This window comes from Peromyscus californicus, unplaced genomic scaffold (assembly GCF_007827085.1).
Source record: "Peromyscus californicus insignis strain IS unplaced genomic scaffold, ASM782708v3 Scaffold_15__1_contigs__length_86483966, whole genome shotgun sequence".
Taxonomy (NCBI): Eukaryota; Metazoa; Chordata; class Mammalia; order Rodentia; family Cricetidae; genus Peromyscus; species Peromyscus californicus.
The window spans coordinates 63,557,603-63,569,568 of record NW_026294447.1 but is presented as its reverse complement, the minus strand read 5'-3'; positions in this window follow the sequence as shown (position 1 = coordinate 63,569,568).

The following is an 11,966-nucleotide window of genomic DNA, read 5'->3' as shown; positions in this document are numbered from 1 at the left end:
ACATTTTAACTAACCACGTCTAAGAATATAGTTTGAGCTCATATACTCCCTTTCTTAGATATTTTTAGATATATTTAGCCCTCGTTGGTTATATTCCCCTTTAGTCACTTCCTTTTTGTGTTGTAAAAAATAGCTGACAATTACTGCTTTTGGGGTGGATCTTATCACCTCTCTGTTTGACCCTGAAATAATTCAAGCCTGGTCACCTTGCCCTAGCCAGAGAATTGCTGCTTTGTATGGGTCTATAACTGAAAACCTCAGAGACTTGTAAAGGAGATAGAAGAACAAGATGGAAGATGAGAAAGAGCTAGATGGGGAAGAACCAGATGAGAAAGAAAACTAAATGGGGAAGAACTTGATGGGGGAATTAAGATAGAACTAAAAGAGAACAGCAGAAAAGTATAGAGAAAAATCAGCCAAGAGAGGAGCTAAGTATGAAAGCAGAAAAAAATCTGGATACAGAGAGAACTGACTCAGAAGAACAAAGCAAATGGACTAAATAGTTTCATGCATGGAGATTTATTTGATATCATCTAAGATTAGATCATCAGCTTGGTGTAGATTCTCCCACGGACCCTGGGAAAAGACTATCAATGGACAGGACCACAATAGTCTTTGTTACATTTGCACCTTCCTCCTGACCTAATTTCATGCTCTCTCTTATACTCTCTCCCTCTCTCTTTCCATCTCTCTTTCTATAAGAAAAAAATACCAAAAAACTTGAAAAACAAAAAACAAAAATGAAAACAAACACACAAAAACAACAACAAAAAGACAAAACATAGTGAAACAAAACCAAACCAAAATAAAACAAAATGTGCTCCCAAACTACAGAGTCCGTTTTGTGTTTGGCCAAATACTGCTGAGTATAGGGCCTGCTGAGTAGTATAGTTGATGTACTCAGTTATCCCCTTTAGAGAAAAGTAATTTCCCTGTCCCAGCAGGCAGCAATTGTAAATAGTTTCTTGATTAGGCGTGAAAATTTATGTCAACTTCCTCTTCTTAGTGCTAGGATTTTGTTTGATTTGAACTTGTGCAAATCTTATGTCACAGTAACTGTGAGTTCATACACATATTAGTTCAATTGTGTTTGGAAAATATGGTTTGCTTGGAGTCATCCAAAACATCCAGCACTTACAATCTTTCTACCTCCTCTTTGTGAGAATCTCTGAGCCATGAAAGGAGGTGATTGGTAAAGACATCCCATTTAATCCTTATGAACATGTGAAGTATTCAATATTTAACATGTGTACATAGATAGAAATATAGAATTGACACAGATGTCATGAAGAAAAAGGATGGCATACATAAAGAGTGCAATACCATCAATCATTGAGAAGAAGAAAAAAAAACAATTCTGACATGCAGACACCATGAGACTGAATTTCACAGAGTTCACTGAAATAAGCCAGACACAAAGACAAAGTTGCTACATTCCCTTAGTCTTTTAGAGAAATTAGTATGTCAGACCTGCAGAAGAATGGACTGAAGGATTTGTTACCCTGATAAGGCAGACTGAGGACAGAAACATGTCTAGTATGAGGAAAAGAACACAGAACAGAGGAAATATTGCTATTGTTCTTTAGTACATTAGGATAACTGAGAGTTTAAATAATCTAAGTTATATTTTAAGGTAACCAGAAACAAGACCAGAAAATTCACAACACATAGAAATCTATGTTGGAAATGAGGAAACACTCAAATGTTAATCTGATTACAGTATATGGAATCATTATTGAATTTCCAAAATGAACCCTACAAAGATGCATGGATGTGCTCACTCTGATGAGAACTGACATAGATTGTATGGTTCAGAGAGTCTGTGGTGAGGTAAGGTGAAGGTCCAGAACATATTATGTCTTTTGTAGGCTTCAAAAACTTTCTACTCAGGCTTCATTAAAGCTATGAATTACTTTCCTAAGTTAACTTGGATTCATTGTTTTTAAACCTCAATTGCCTGAGTAAGGTGGGAAACAGGAATGTGTCATCACTCATAATTAAAATGTCACATTGTTTTAATAACATGACCACTACCTAACTGCTCTCAGAAAACTGAATTCTGCCCTGGATACTAGCCTTTCCCAATGTGCTATGCAGCTCATGGAGTCTGAAGGCAGTTTGGAGCATCTTGGGAGATTACCGATCCTCTCTGTGTAGCTTCTGGTTTCACTTCAACAGCTACTTTTGACATGTCATCAATTAGATTCAAAACAAGAATGAAGTGAATCAATCTGTGGTTGGCCTATCTGATCATACAGGACCCAGTTTTGTTCTGTTGTGTTAGAAACATGGGTTATGCCATGCTGAAGTGAAAGAATACTCAGATTACCCTAAAGGCATCTTTTGACCATCAGGTGGTACTCAGGGAACACCAAAATCAATCCCTATAACCATCTTCAAATGAATTTTCATCTAATGTACTCAATTATTTCTCTTCTTATTTATATACAGAGAAGATTACAGTAACTTTTGGCATAGTATCCAGGGCAGTGTAGTATTGGTAGAAGGACAGAGGCATAAATATCGATAGAGCAGAATTTTTCTCATAGTCAATCACTGAAGTATGATTTATATATAACAGGAAAACACAGCCCATGAAAATTAGAATACAGGTAATAAACATGGTAGTAACACAAAAAGCAGGCACATAGTCAAATTGAAAATGGAAAACAACAAATGAATGTATTTTTAATTGCTTTCAATTTTTTGAAAATTCTTTAATATGTACAGTATGCAAATTGTTCTCCCCCTCCCCTCTCTTTCTCAGTTTTGTTTTTTTTTTTTCGGGACAGAGTTTCTCTGTGCAGTTTTGGTGCCTGTCCTGGATGTGGCTCTGTAGACCAGGCTGGCCTCAAACTCACAGAGATCAGCCTGGCTCTGCCACCTGAGTGCTGGGTTTAAAGGCATGAGTCACCACTGCCTGGCTTGTTCTTATTTCTTGTTCTCTGTCTACTAACTCTTTCCTTGTCAGTCCAATATCCTCTCAAATTCATGGGTCTTTTCCTTGCTAATGATTATTATTAAGCACAGACACACATAAAATAAACCTGCTGAGTCCATTCAGTGCTGCTCTTAGGTGTATGCAATTAAGGATAACCACTTAGGACAGGAGTTGTGAAGGCCACATTCTTGAAGAAAATTGATTCCTGTTCTACCAGCACCCATTACTTGACTACAATTCTTTATCTGGAGGTAGCAGCACCCTGTAAAAATTGCTTCATCTTTGCTGGCATGTCACCAGATGTTTTCATTATTCAGCTGTTGCTTAAATGACCACATTTTTGAGATTTAAGCTTGCATATTTACCTAACATGATGTAATAATTTTGGGGAAACTGGATACCATATGAAAACAGACAAATAATTGAAATTAATGCTTCTATCAAGCAGTATGTGAGTCAATTAATAATGTAAATGCTATGGAATTAGAAAACTATAATAAGATATGTAGCTAGAGTTTTCCTGCCTGGCCCACAGTCAGGATAAATCTCTGCCACCCACCAGTCCCACAACTGCTCAGACCCGACCAAGTAAACACAGAGACTTATATTGGTTACAAACTGTATGGCCGTGGCAGGCTTCTTGCTAACTGTTCTTACAGCTTAAATTAATCCATTTCTATTAATCTATACCTTGCCACGTGGCTTGTGGCTTACCGGTACTTTACATCTTCCTTATCCTGATGGCGGCTGGCAGTGTCTCCCCACCAGCTTCCTGTTCTCTCAATTTTCCTCTCTGTTAGTCCCGCCTATACTTCCTGCCTGGCCACTGCCAATCAGTGATTTATTCATTGACCAATCAGCAACACATTTGACATACAGACCATCCCACAGCACCTCCCCTTTTCTTTTCTTAAAAAGGAAGGTTTTAACCTTTACACATCTCCAAAGTCAGCTTGGTATATTTGGGAATTTGGGCGTAGCTTCTCTTACTACTTCCTGCTGGAGGGGGGCACTGTATCTTCTGGGGAAACAAAGAAAATTTTAGGATCATAGAGTAGTCCGTGAGGCTGTATCATCTGAGCCAGTTGTCTTGAAACGGTTCTGGATGTTGGATCATTTGGGCCATGGTGTCATCTGAGACCTTTCAGGGGGTCTTGGCTGGTCAAACCTGATGTATCTTACTCTGGAACAAATCCATAGCCTCTTGCTTTCTGTGGAAACAAAAGAGACTCTTTTCCAAAGCAACATATCCTTACATCCAAATTTTGAAGTCAAAGTATCTTTAAAATATACATACTGGTTTAACTCAGCTTCCTTTACAATCAAATATCTCTCTGTAGTTAAGAATCCCAAAGACAACACAATCCAGACTCTCTGTGTAATAGTTATCTCTACGTGGCTTATTTTTTATATTAATTTTACTGTCTCTTTAAAGATTTTATTTTTTAAAACCATGTATTTGTTTCTATACTGTATATATCACCTTTTTTTTGTCTCTTTCAAGCCTACGTATATTTTACACACATTTTAAACTATTACATCTGAATCTGTCTTATTGTGAATCTATTGCTTTAAGCTGCAGCAGCTGTGGCTGCTGGCTCCGCCCACCTCAGCTTCCCAACATGGCGGTACTTTACCACCAGCTCTGGGAGCTATCGTGGGTCTATGCTTTTATCCAAGCAGCGTGTAGCCCAGAAACCTCTTTTTTTGTTTTGTACTAGCAAAGGCTAAATCCACAATGCAGCTTAATGTGCCACTTGCAGAGGCCTCATTCCTGCCATACTGCAGGTCGAGCGCGCACGCCAGCAACCTGCCAGTAGCTCAAACCGGCAGCTGCCGCTCATTTGAGAGAGACAATTAGGAAACTGTTTTTAGCTCCGTTTTAGAATCTTTTTTCTCAGTTTTTAGGTGGAAACTCTTGCCACCACGTTGGACGCCATTTGTAGCTAGAGTTTTCCTGCCTGGCCCACAGTCAGGATAAATCTCTGCCACCCACCAGTCCCACAACCGCTCAGACCCGACCAAGTAAACACAGAGACTTATATTGGTTACAAACTGTATGGCCATGGCAGGCTTCTTGCTAACTGTTCTTACAGCTTAAATTAATCCATTTCTATTAATCTATACCTTGCCACGTGGCTTGTGGCTTACCGGTACTTTACATCTTCCTTATCCTGATGGCGGCTGGCAGTGTCTCCCCACCAGCTTCCTGTTCTCTCAATTTTCCTCTCTGTTAGTCCTGCCTATACTTCCTGCCTGGCCACTGCCAATCAGTGATTTATTCATTGACCAATTAGCAACACATTTGACATACAGACCATCCCACAGCAAAGATACCAAAGAAAGCTTGTGAGAAAGCAAGATGGACAGGAATATTTAGAGTCCTACCTCTAAACAAGAGGAAAACACTAAGGTGTATTGAACATAACCTAAAAAAGGCCTTTAGAAAGTAAATCAATGTCTGTGGGTGGTAGGTAGGGTGAGTAGAAAATTTCTTAATAAAAAAACGAAAAAAAGAAAGTAAATCAATGGTGGATAAAGTAAACAACAAATATTAATGTTTGTAAACCAAATTTCAGATAATAGGTAACTATCCAGGGTATTAATCACCATAGTGGTCAATAACAAAAAAAAATAGATAATCCTGTTAAAGCAAGCTGAAAAATTGAGAAATATGATTCAGTAAATTAAAGCACATGAGACACTTTAGGAGATTGGTTCTCAGTATCCACATATGTGACTCACAGTCACTGGAAACTCGCAATCCAGTACCCTCTTTTGATTTCAACAGGCATGCACACACATACATATGAAATATTCATAAACACACACACAAATAAAAACAAAAATGAACCTTTCTAAATAAGCTGAATACAAGACTGGACAGTTTCAAAGACGCCATGCAAATGACATAGGAATGGATATAAGATGTTGAGGTTCACTTCACTGAAGAAATGCATGTGAAAGTCACAATGAGAGTTCATGGTACACCTGTTGCACTCACCATAACCAAAACCAGGAAAAGGAAGAACCATGGGACAAGGACCGTGAGAAGAGTCAAGCTTTGAGTTCTGTCAGGGAGGAAGTAAACTCAGAGGGATATTTTCTGTAGCTAGAGTTTTCCTGCATGGCCCACAGTCAGGACAAAGCTCTCTCACCTGCCAGTCCCACAGCCGCTCAGACCCGTCCAAGTAAACACAGAGACTTATATTGGTTATAAACTGTATGGCCGTGGCAGGCTTCTTGCTAACTGTTCTTACAGCTTAAATTAATCCATTTCTATAAATCTATACCTTTCCACGTGTTTCGTGGCTTACCGGCATCTTCACATGCTGTTTGTCATCATGGCGGCTAGCAGTGTCTCTGACTCAGCCTTCCACTTCCCAGCTTTATTCTCCTCCTTGTCCCGCCTATACTTCCTGCCTAGCCACTGGCCAATCAGTGATTTATTTATTGACCAATCAGCAACACACTTGACATACAGACCATCCCACAGCAATTTTCGGTAAAGCACTGTTGTGGAATGCTTTCTTTCAGGGTTACCATTTTGAAATCAGAGCAGCAGTGATTATTGTATAAAACCCTCCCAAGGTGGAACCTGTTACCAGTCCTCAGAGAAGGATGTGGGTGGGTTGTCAGGACTCCTCCTCATATTCCAACCACATGCACATTATCCTGTCTGTCAGGATATAGATATCCTTGTCCCAGGAAAGGCTGAGAATGTAGAGTACGAACTGAGGAAACATCATTTGTGCACTTTTCATGAAGTTGTCATGATATAGGGAAGGTTGTTCTGGTGATACATCTGTTTCTGGGTCCCTTTTCTTCTTTTTAAAATGGTTCAATAAACTCATTAGCTCAAAAACCCTGAGTGGGATGAAGTCATTGCATTAATCTTATATTGATTCCTTATGTGGGGCAAATAGACTTTTTTATTTTGGCTTTTTGAGACAGGGCTCCTCCCTCACTGGAGTCCTGGCTGTCCTGCAACTATCTCTGTAGACCAGGCTGGTGTCAACTCACAGAGATCCACCTGCCTCTGCCTCCCAAGTGCTGAGATTAAAGGCATGTGCCAACTCCTCCCAGCTAAATAGACATTTTTAACCACATCTCAGGAAAATTAGCACAAAATTCCTTAAGGAGCTTCTAACAAACCAAAATTAGCATTAATCTATGATCCAGCCATCCTATTTTTGGTATCTATCCAGAGGATATGCAGCAAATCTACATTCTAATCTTTATCTCAACATTTAAAAAGAAACATGAAGGGACACTAGGCCACTCAAATATGGAACATGTGGCTCTGGCAGGCCTTGTCCTTCTCCCCAATTCCCTCTGCCTGGCAAAATCAGTTATATTGCATTCCTGAAGCTAGCCCCCAAGGTCTGTTCTCTTATTTGACCAATCACTCCACCTAGGGCTTACTACCAGGGTCCTGCTCTCAAAGTAGTGAAATCCAGTAATCCAAAGCCCCCTTTTAGATTATATAATATTTAAAAACTAACACCACTCTGCATTATTCTGTGTCTGAAAAACTTTTGGAGGAGCAGTAGATTTTGTGGTTTCATAAGGAGAATAATATTCTGCATGATATTAAAAGTATAAACTATAACCCAGGGTGGATGGAAAGAACTCTAGATAATGAGCTACAGGGTAAGACATTCCATATGAAGGTCACAGGGACACAAGATGAGAGAGATTCCATTAAGGTAACACCAAGTGATCCACAGTATTTGAAACACACTAATGTGACAGAGTGGATTGAATCTGAACATGCTTATATGTGGACCAAATCATAGGACAGCAATAGACAACAGACGAGGAAAAGGTTTGGAGACGAGTGCCTTTTCATCTTCTGACTTCTTGCACTAGATACTCACTTTACTCCACTTTCATGGGCCCCATCATCTTTGCTGCTTCTCTCCTGGTGCCATGGTCAGGGGCTACCTCTTGGCAGGCCTTAGGAGTAGGCAAATGGACCGTGTGGTACACAAAGTGACAGAGACTAAGAAGAATGTGTGCATTTCATTCAGGGCACTGGTATGCTTATTTGGGCTTAAAAAAGTTTTGAATCTGTTTCTATGTCTGCCATGAGTCTAAGGTCCATTATGCAGGCAGGGAGTACAGTAAGATGAGCAGCTTCCTGGAGCCACCAGGAGAGCACAATTTGTTGTCCAAGGTACAAGAAGCCAAACAAACCTTTGGTGTCCCCATAGAGATCAAATAAATTACCTAGGTATTGCTGTCCTGCCACCAGATGAGGCTGTGGGTGGCATCCTCTGCATCATCTGAGCATTATGATGCTCTCATTTAGGCAGAAGGGGTCTTCATGGTACCACAAGCAGTAAGTAAAGACTTAACATGTCTTTCCTTATCCTTAAATACACACTAAAGTCATCCTTTTGTATCTGGAGCCTGGAGTCTTGTTTTTGTGTGTCCTTATTTTAGCATCTTTACATCCCAGCATAGGTATGGGACAGAGGAGGACACAGCCAATATAGAAGATGTTGGTAAAGCCTATTGTGTGTGCCAAGCTCTGAGGAGGTGAACCCAGGCCTGTTGCAGTTGTGGGAGTCTTCCTGAGGCCACATAATGCTCTGGGAATATTATGTGCCATTCTTATGCTCCACACAACAAACAACTTCATTGACCTGATGAGAAAGTATATTCAGGTACCTTAGCTGTGGGTCTTGCCCAGAATTTTCGCCATTGCAGACTCTTTAGAGTTAACAAAGAACAATTAGTCCTATGTTCAAGCACAAATCACAGAGGAGCTACAAAACAACCCAGAGATAAATATGCATTCCTAAAGAAGGTCTGGGCTGAGGTCCTACATGCACAGTTTCATAAAGTATGTTGCCAGCCTGTTTCTCAATCCCAAATGAGTACCTACTTCTTTTACTGAAAATCCCTGAGGCTGGGTCCTCAGTTCACTTGTGAAATGTGAGAATGTGGGCAGCCTGATATATGGAGGAAGCGTAACACTGCCTGGTGCAGTGTTGTATCGGGGACTATGGGGGTCCAGTCCCTCGATAGTCTCCTCCCAGGGTCCGGGAAGAATCTACAACCAGCTGATAATTAATCTTTGATGAAAAGAAATGAATCTATGTACACGAAACTCCTTAGTTCATACACTTTATTATTCTGTGATAATTCTCTCTCTACACAGCTTCTATTCTGCTCTCATAACTGGCTCCTTTCTTGTTTGATTTCTCTCTATATTTATCTACTCTCCCCTCTAGGTTCTATCTTAATTTCTTCATCTAGTTCTGTCCCTTCTAGGTTCTCATCTATCTAGTTCTTTCCCCTATCAGCTCCTCTCCCATCTCCTTCTCTCTCATCTGGCTCTTCCTCATCTTGTTCTTCCCCATCTAGCTCTTCCTCCTCTTCCATCTCTTGCTCTAGTCCTCTCTTCTAGCCCTTCAATCTAGTTCTTCCCCATCTCAGTTTGTTCCTCTCAAGTTCTTATCCATCTAGTGTTTCCATTCTCTTTTCTCTTCTCCATCCTCTGCCCTGGAAGTCCCGGTATAGAAAAGGGAGGGTCCAAGGTAAATTGTGTAAAGCTATTACTTAATGTCCATCTGACCTAGGCAGTGTCCCCTTGTGGAATTTACCTTAAGTCAGGAGACTTGTATGTGGGCTGCTATCACTGTTAGTCCTTGAAAGTGGCTAAGGGAGATATCTGATTCCAGAGAAAGCCTTTCCTGAGGCTGTTCTCCAAATACCTGGAATGTGTATGTCCAGAGAGTGATCAGTCCACACTGTTAGCCCTTCTTAGAGAAAAGTCAATTGGGAAAACTATGAAGGCACACATGATTTTCATAACAATACAGCTGATACATAACAAGCCAAGTAACACCGAAAACTCCTTAGGATTCGGCTTCCTCTGGAGGAATTCCCTGATTCCTCCAGGTAGTGACTTTGCCATAACCAGCTAAGTTCTTACAATATCTTCCTGTGGCCTGCAGCTGTGGTATTGTATTCCCCCAAATATTGTGCATGCTAATAAACTTATCTGGGGTCAGAGATAGAACAGCCACAATATTAAACATAAAGGATAGGCAGTGGTAGCACACGCCTTTAATCCTAGCATTCCAGAGGCAGAAATCCATGTGTTCAAGGATACAGCCAGGCATGGTGACACATGCCTTTAATCCCAGGGAGTGAGTCTTTAATCTCAGGGAGTGATGGTAGAAGGCAGAAAGATATATAAGGCATGAGGACCAGGAACTAGAAGCATTTGGCTGGTTAAGGTTTCAGGCTTCTAGCAGCATTTCAGCTGAGAGCCATTGGGATGAGGACTCAGAGGCTTCCAGTCTGAGGAGACAAGACCAGCTGAGGATCCGGCGAGGTGAGATAGCTGTGGCTTGTTCTGTCTCAATGATCTACCAGCATTGACCCCAATAACTGGCCTTGGGTTTGATTTTATTAATAAGAACTTTTAAGATTCATGCTACATGCAGCAGTGTTGATTCCATGGTACACTGTGGTATAAGTTGACTCCAGGGGTGTAGCAAGACCCAGAAGGAGGAGATATACTGTATGATAACCAGGATCCTATTCAGAGCAACTATAGGTTTTTCAGGGGTTTAAAGAACACTGATACCTACTTTGAGTCACTGCCTAGGTCCCTGCATGTGTGATTTCTGCACTAATCTCATAAAAATCAAATTACGATATAAATTTGAGACCAGTTAGACAATCAAAATACTAGACAGAGCTAATAGATAAGGCAGATAAATTCTTCTAACACCTTTAACCCAGTTTCAGTTGTGTGAGTGTGAATGTGTGTGTGTGTGTGTGTGTGTGTGTGTGTGTGTGTGTTTGTATTATACAAAAGATTGCTATACATTAGAGTGAAGTCTTGCTATCATATGCTGTCTACAGTGACCATTGTCCAAATGATCCCAAAAGACTCTGGCCAAGTTGCCAGAACTTCAGCATGAGGCTAGTGTTAGAAGGTGGACAGGTAACAGGGTTGTTGATCTCTGGATTTCCTACTGCCCTCACCTGGTGAGCCTCTGCATTGAACTTCAGGTTAGTCCAAGCAAGTCACTGTCCAATACAAGGTTTCAGTAAGAAGCTTGTGGCCTCTCTGAGGCTATTCTCCAAGACCAGGACACAACCATGTTATACTTGCCTAGACAATTGTGACCAAATGCACTGAGAGTTCAGACAAGAACATCTCTGGTCATCAAACTGGACTGCAGAGACCTTGGGATTCACTAGGCACAACTAAAGTTGGATTACCAGGTGTGGATGCTAATTGGGAGGGGTACTGTTAGTTAGGCTTATATTGCTATCATAAAATATCATAACTAAAGCAACTTGGAGAGAAAATCTTTTATTTCTACTTATAACTCTCTTACATAACTCTTGGGAATGGAAAGAGTTATGAGAGTTGAAAGGATGTGGTGTTAAATTTTCCAATTTTCTCAATGACATTGTAGTGAATAGAGGAGAATATTAATTATGCAATTCTTGATTGTGTGATCTTGTAACATTTAGGTTCATTTACAGGAAAGCGTGATAATTTAGTTTCCCCACATATTGATTTCTCCCAGATAACACTAAAATGATAAAATATTTTAGTGTATCCCATTCCTAAGAAATGAGACTGAAACTACAGAAAACATGCATGTCCATCTTTGTAAACATATTCTCAGGTCAGTCTAGTACATACCTGAGAGAACCATTACTGAGTAACATGATCAAAGTACATGCAAGTTTGTACCAACTCCAGTAATTTCTATGAAGAGAAAACCACTCTACTAGTCCCATCATCATGCACTCAGGAGACTATATTTCAAAGGAGGCTATATAGAGTAAATTCAAGGTGCGTGCCCTGTATTTGTACCATTCAGCAGGCAGACTGACTCTGGAGTGGCATATTAGAAGCAAAGTCCCCTACAAGAGCAACCCTGCTGTAGGAGGTACACATGGGTCACCAGGTGGAGCTCACAGAACAACCTGGCAGATACTTGAGGAGTAGATGCAGAGAAGGCCCAGCAAGAGTTTCCAGACT